Source organism: Orycteropus afer, unplaced genomic scaffold (genome assembly GCF_000298275.1).
Source record: "Orycteropus afer afer isolate SDZICR_OR568_19922 unplaced genomic scaffold, OryAfe1.0 scaffold00263, whole genome shotgun sequence".
Classification (NCBI taxonomy): Eukaryota; Metazoa; Chordata; class Mammalia; order Tubulidentata; family Orycteropodidae; genus Orycteropus; species Orycteropus afer.
The window spans coordinates 1,681,768-1,688,695 of record NW_006921850.1 but is presented as its reverse complement, the minus strand read 5'-3'; the positions used below and the strand labels follow the sequence as shown (position 1 = coordinate 1,688,695).

Sequence of the window (6,928 nt, the reverse complement as noted above, 5' to 3'; positions counted from 1 at the left end):
TACTGCCTTGGAAACCCAAGAAGGGGTCGCTATGAATCAGCCCGACTCAAAGGCATATAGCAACAATAACAACAACATGGCAGTAATAGCTGACTCCAGAGCTGAGTCTATAAAAGCTCAACAGAAGTCTCTCAGCTCTTTAGCTAGGGTGAGACTAGATAATACAATTACTTTAGATTTCCTTCTGGCCCAATAAGGAGGTATCTGTGCAATAGCTAACATGTCATATTACATGTGAATAAATTCTTCTGGGCAAGTTGGATAAGCTATAACAATAATCCAACATCAAGCACACTGGTTACAACAAGTAGAATCTCATACAAACTGGGAATTTAGCTGGTTCCCTCATAATGTAGAGTCTTGGATGAGTTCTTTAATCCAAATAGGAATTACAATTTTAATTATGATTATTGTGTTACAGAATGATCAAATGTATTACACATTGTTTTCAGGGTATTAGAAACCAGTGTACCAACATTCATTCCCTTCATAGAATGATGTTTCTAGAAGAAACTGTTTTTGTCTCTGACGATAAAAATAATTAACTCATGGAATCTTGGCCCACTTGACACAGCTGACATTTCTCAAACACCCTATTACTCCATTAATCAGTCAATCACCATCTCTGCCTCTGGTTAACACTGCTCAGAGCCTTAGCTATAGCATGATGAAGACCTGGAAATAAGAGGCCATAATCAGATATTGGTCAGCAAAAGCCTATGCAAAAGAAAGCAAAATCAGATGTCAGTAACTTGATCAAAGACCTTTGAAGTCTTGATCAGAAGAGGAATTGTTAATTAAATAAAAATGGAATTGGGTGGTTGACAAAATGGCATCACTTGTTGAATAGCCAACACCTCTAAGACTTGTCTTTACCAAAAGTTAAGCCAAGCTTTCCTGTAAATCAGGCTACCTCCATTGACCAATGAAATCCAGATTGAGTTTCCATAGTAAATTATATAAACCAATCAGAAATAAGCTTCTTTGCTTGCAAGTTTTGTCAATAAAAAGCCAGTCACTATTGATTCTCAGTGGAGTACCTTTCCAAATGTGGTTTGGTACTACTTAATTCATTAATCTTAGGCCTAAATAAACCTTACCTAATAGATTAATTTTATTATTGATTCAGTTTCTTTTGACAGTACTAATATCAGGCACATTTTGTATATAAGAAAATGTTACATAGTGTTGTCTTTACTTGCCTCCAAGTCAGTTCCGACTCATGGCAAACCCTGCTCTGTAGGGTTTTCAAGAATACTTTTGGAAGTAGATTATCAGGCCTGTCTTCTAACATGCCTCTGCATGTATTTGAACCACCAACTTTTTGGCTGGTAGCTGAGCATTTAATTTTTTGTGCCACCCAGAAACTCTCATTACACACACACACACACACACACACACAACTTAGAGGGTTTGAGAAATTTGGCCAAGGTTACCCAGCTGGTAACTGGGGAGTTAAAATCTGAACCTAGTTCATATGATGCCAGAACCAGATTTATAAAAGCCATGCCTCACTGCTTCTTGCTAGCTCATAACATTGGAAGATCTCATAGTATCAACTGAATTCAAAGTTAAGAGAATATAAAAATGAGTGACCATGATGCCTGTCTTGAGGAGTTCACAATCCATTTAACAAGAGAAGAAACAACTATCCTAGGGAGGATAAGATAAATGTCATGAAAAAAGTGTTGTCTAGAATTGTTATTTACAACTTAAGGAAATCAATGCATGATAATAAATGTTGCTGATGATGCAGCTGGAAGGGGCAGCATATTTGTTGGATAATAGACATAAAAGATAAAGAAAAGGAAAGAAAACCATCTCGTCAGGCTGGAATGATTAGCCAAATCTAAAGAAATGATGTGTGCAATGGAATCATAAAATGAACTTCTCCTGAGTCCAAAAAATCAGCCATATCAGAACAACAGCAAAAGAATGTAGACTTTTATATGAACAAAGGACATTTCAGTTTTATTAGTCAGTTGTGTCACTCACTGTGGTCATTCAGTAAACATTTATAGATGGCTTCTTCTGCATCACATCAGGCTGTATGCTCAGGGCCAGAGAGAAAAAGAAGAATAAGTCAAAGTCACCATTCTCAAGGGAGCTCTTAATACAGAAAGACAAAGCATAAACAAAATGTTATAAAATAATCTGATAGATTATTTTAAACAAGTCTGAATGAAGAACTTTCAGTACACAGAAGAAAGAGTAAATTACTTACCATATAGTCACAGAAGACTGGCTGTAAAGAGGATGGGGTGCCACTTGAGGTTGTGATGGGGAGGAATTTGAGACAGAAAAGGAAGGTTATGGAGATTGTAAGGACAAATAAAAATGGAAAATAAGATGTTTTATTTCTTCCTTTTGAAAATAAGGGAAGAGGCTTCCTTCCTCTCCTGTTCTTTCAAAATTCACTTTAGGTAACTTACCATTGTAAATTCTTTCTCTGTTTCTTTGAAAAGTATGTAAATAAAAGTTGTTTCCCCAAGGACCTGGGAGCCATCTCTTTTGAAATGCAATCATCAAAGATGATAAGTCTCTTACATCCCAGTTTCTTGGGTGCTGGTTAGCATATCTTCAAACAACCTTTCCTAAAGTTACTAGAAAATTAGCAATTTTATCTTGAAAATAGGAATGTAAAGGATTGTAACAACTGAGCCATATATAGGGTAAGATTCCTTTCTCTATTTGCAGTCTCTTTAGTGGATTGCTTGTGGATCACATTCTGATTTAAAGCTTATTCAATAATATAACTTTTTTCCTTTTACCTTGATGGACATGTATTCTGGGTTGGAAGTAGATTTTGTTTTTAATTGTATCTCCAAGTATACAAGTATATATATATATACACACCAAACGAAAAAACCAAAAATCACTGCCATGGAGTCGGATCCAACTCATCAGACCCTTCCTTGGGTTTCCGAGGCAATATCTCTACTGAAGTAGATTGCCCAACCTTCCTTCCAAGTTGTGGCTGGTGGGTTTGCAGTCTTCTGGTTAGCAGTCAAATGCCTTAGACACTACACTGCCAGAGCTTGTACCCACCCTCTCCCTCTCTCTCTCTCTCTCTCTCTCTCTCTATATATATATATATATATAAGGCCCAATATGTGAAAATTCAGCCATATGGAAAAGCTCTATTCTGTTTGGAATGACTAATGATTTAATCACGGAGAAAAGCATATGACGAGCAGAAAAATTGAGTGGGACTGGGTTTTGAAAGATACTGCAGTCAATGCTACAGTGTTTGTTCTTTGTCTTGTGGGTTATAACACAGTAATGGAAATTTCTAGAGTAGTAACGTGGTATAATTTGATTTATTTTTATTTTTATTTTTTGAAAGATGCTTGGTTTTGTAATATATAAAAAAGACTGAAAGGCAGACAGAGTGGTTTTAGGAAGATCATTTAAGTGATGGTTGTAATTTTCCAAGTACAAAAAGATGAAGACTAATTTAAATATATTCTACTAACATTCATACTAATGTAACAAGAATGGATCTCCCCACTGTCCCAGCTCTAAGTGAAAGTTTAAACTGTTTTTGTGTTATTTTTGTTTTTCAATCCCACCTAAATTCAGGTGCTGGAGTATTTTCTGTTCTACACCACCACAGTTCTTTCAGATTTTGCAGGGCTCCACTTTCTCTTTTAAGGAGCTCTGGTGGCGTAGTGCCTCAGGTATTTGACTTTTAACCAGATGAAAATCTCAAAAGCTTTATTCCATCCACATCATTAAAGTTGATTCTACTTTGAGAAGACAGCTCTTTCTCTGTCAGAAGGCAAAAGAAGAATTTATGCATTTGAGTTATGGTATTGGTGAAGAAAAACAAACAATTGTATCTTGGAAGTACAGCCAGAACTCTGTTTAGAAGTAAAGATGGTGTACTTTGGACATGTTATCAGGAGGGACCAATTCCTGGAGGAGGACATCATGCTTGGTAAAGTAGAGGGTAAGTGAAAAAGAGGAAGCTCTCAAGAACAACTGACACAACTACAACAAAGGCTCAAACACAGCAACAATTGTGAGAAAGACTCAAGACCAGGCAATGCTTCGTTCTGTTATACTTAGGATTGCTATGAGTCTGAACTAACTTGATGATGCCTAACAATCACAATGTTAATGTGGTTGATTGAATTATGCCCCTCTATTTGGTCTGGTGGCCACAGTGCTTAAGGAATTTGAGTGCTAAACAGAAGATTGGCTGTTCAAACCCCCTGCCACTCTGTAGAAGGAAGATGGGGCAATCTACCCCTGTAAAGATCTACTGCCTCAGAAACCCAATGGGGGGGTCATTGTGAGTTGGAATCTACTCAGTGGCAGTGAGTGAGGTTGTCTCTGTGGTCTGGCCTGTCCCTCATTCATTGGTATAAATCCTCAGATATAGTGTAGAGGTTGGAAAATAATAAAGGCTCCTCAACTACTCAGGAAATTCTAGTTTTTGAATTCTCTGTCAAGAAACAAGGGATATTACCTAAAGTTAAATTCTTTGCTTAAGATAAACTCTGAGCTGTATATGGTTAACAGATGTCTTTGTCACAAAGAGGAATCTGCACAACTTCATATTCATTGTCTTCACATTATTTCTTTTTATCTGTTTTTGAGTACATTCCACAATGGACGGTCAGTGACTTGTGAATTGTTCCATGCACTCAGAGGAATCTGTCAGTTTCTCTGATTTTTACAAGAGTTAGGATTTCTATCATAACTTTTTAGGGGACAATATTGAATCCATAACAACAATGACGGTCTTTATTTAGTCAGAGACTGAGTTTTTCTCAGTCTGCTCTCTCCTATCCTTGGTGGGATTCCTACAGGTCACCCAGAAGGTCATCCTGATCTCTATCCCTATTAGTTTCTGTACCTTCCTGTTGACTCCCTGGAAAACTGCAATCTTAATTTTTGTTCAGAGGGTAACTTCACACCTTTCTCTGCTAAATCTTTGCCTTTTGATTTTTTAAAAAAATCATTTATTCTCTTAAACAGCTTGGTTCTTATAAATCATGAGCTTTTGAAACTGTGATCTTTCACATGGGCTTCAAGAAAACTGACCAGTTTTTGTGTGTGTTCCAGTGAAATAAATTTTAAACTACCCTCCTCCCACTCTCCTTAAACTAACAGATCTCTCAAACAGATTGCATCCCTATATAGTTACATAAATGATCAGGTAGTGAGGAAAAGAAAAGTACATGAATTATTATTTTTTAATATTTATTATTTTTAATATATTTTAAACCTAATATTACAATGATTATTTTAAAATCTAGATGAAATTCTGATATCTTAGGAAAACAAAAGTTAATAAAATTTACTTGAGAAAAGAAAAAGAATGAAACAGGCTAATAATCATGCCCTAAAATAAAAAAGATGTCAAAGTCCTAAACAATTACCCAATAAAAATGCCTAATTTTATGTATAATGCCTTCAAGGATCATGCCTAATTCCTATGATTTAAAACTATTAAGTCTTTGGGTGGTGCAAATGGTTAAGTATTCAGCTACTAACCTAAAGGTTGGTAGTTCAAATCTACACAGAAGAGCTTCAGAAGACAAGCCTGATTGTCTGCTACTGAAAGGCCACACAGCCTTGAAAACCCTATGGAGTACAGTTCTGCTCTGCACATATGGGATCACCCATCAGATCAACTCAGCTAACAAAACAACATGATTTTTTTAAAAAACTGCTCTGGTGCTTGCTTTGGCTGTACATATAATAAATTTAGAATGATATTGAGAAGGTTTTCATGGCCCCTGTGCACTAATGACACAAAATTCATGAAGCAATCCGTATTTTTCTATAAACCTCAATTGCTCCAAAAAAGTAAAATGTATTTTTTTTAAAATGAAAAAAAATTAAGATATACATTAAAATTAATTTGGGGAGTTTAATAAATATATAGATTACTGCTTTCCTTACCTCCATCTTCTCTTTGAGACTTGGATCCAATAGTTATGGAGTTGTAAAATGATGTGGGGATGGCATCTAACATCCTTTAACTTCACCAGGAAGTTTGTGTGTTGGGGGGGGGGCGGTTGCAGAGATGAGATGATCAAGATCAGCATGAACAGCACAAGGCTAATTCCTTTGACGTGGAGGTCACATATGTCTCCATCCTCCAACCTTTTTAACAGCTCTAATACCAACTGTCCCTCCCGTGACACTCTCTACTTTTCTAATTATTTAATAATTCTTTATAATGGCTTCACAGAACTCACAGACAATACTCACTATAATGGAGTTTATTGGGGATACAGGTTACAAATCAGGATCAGAAACAACTCAGGATATAGTTCTTCAATCAGGACAACCATTCTCAGTCATGCCCACAGGTAAGCCTCTTTCTTTGGTCCTCAGCCTCTTGGACCCACAACCCCTTGGCCTCTGCTCTGCTCAGGCAAGTGTTACAAAGCTCTTTTACCTCTGTTGGTAAGTGTTCAGTGTCACCCTACTCCACCAGTAAGCCTACTGAACAAGGCCCTCAGCTTTCTCCCTCCATGGCCTGGGAAGTCCACTGTGCCGTCTCCTGCTGGGTCTCCTGCTCATTCTCCTGGTTTTGTTTGCCACCATTTCTCTGCCGTTTTCCACTGTCTCTCACCAGCTCAGCTCTTTCTCTGTCTCCTTGGTCAAGGAGTTTCATTCAGTGCAGGGCTCTTGCATCCAAAGGAAATGTTTCACTCCTAGCTCTTCTCTTTAATGATACTGAGATTCCCCTCTTTCCACCTCTGGATGGCTCATTTTAAGCCTAGGAGGATGACAAAACTGACCAATCCCCACATTAGGTTTCCATAAACCTTATTTGCATGGCCCTATCCCCACAAGAGGATTAGTAAGCTATTGTTTAGCATAGTGGCTAAAACACTTGCCTGCTAACCAGACGGCTGGCGGTTCAAACCCACCAGCCACTCCTCGGAAGGAAGGTTGGGCAATC

At 37.4% G+C, this 6,928-nt stretch overlaps 1 non-coding gene across 1 annotated transcript; it reads left to right on the top strand.

The window, feature by feature from the left end:
* Nucleotides 1-5,688: 5,688 nt before the first annotated feature.
* LOC122150934 lies at nt 5,689-5,794 on the top strand. Its single transcript, XR_006163913.1, has one exon. It is a non-coding gene; the product is annotated as a U6 spliceosomal RNA (small nuclear RNA).
* The last annotated feature ends 1,134 nt before the right edge of the window (nt 5,795-6,928 follow it).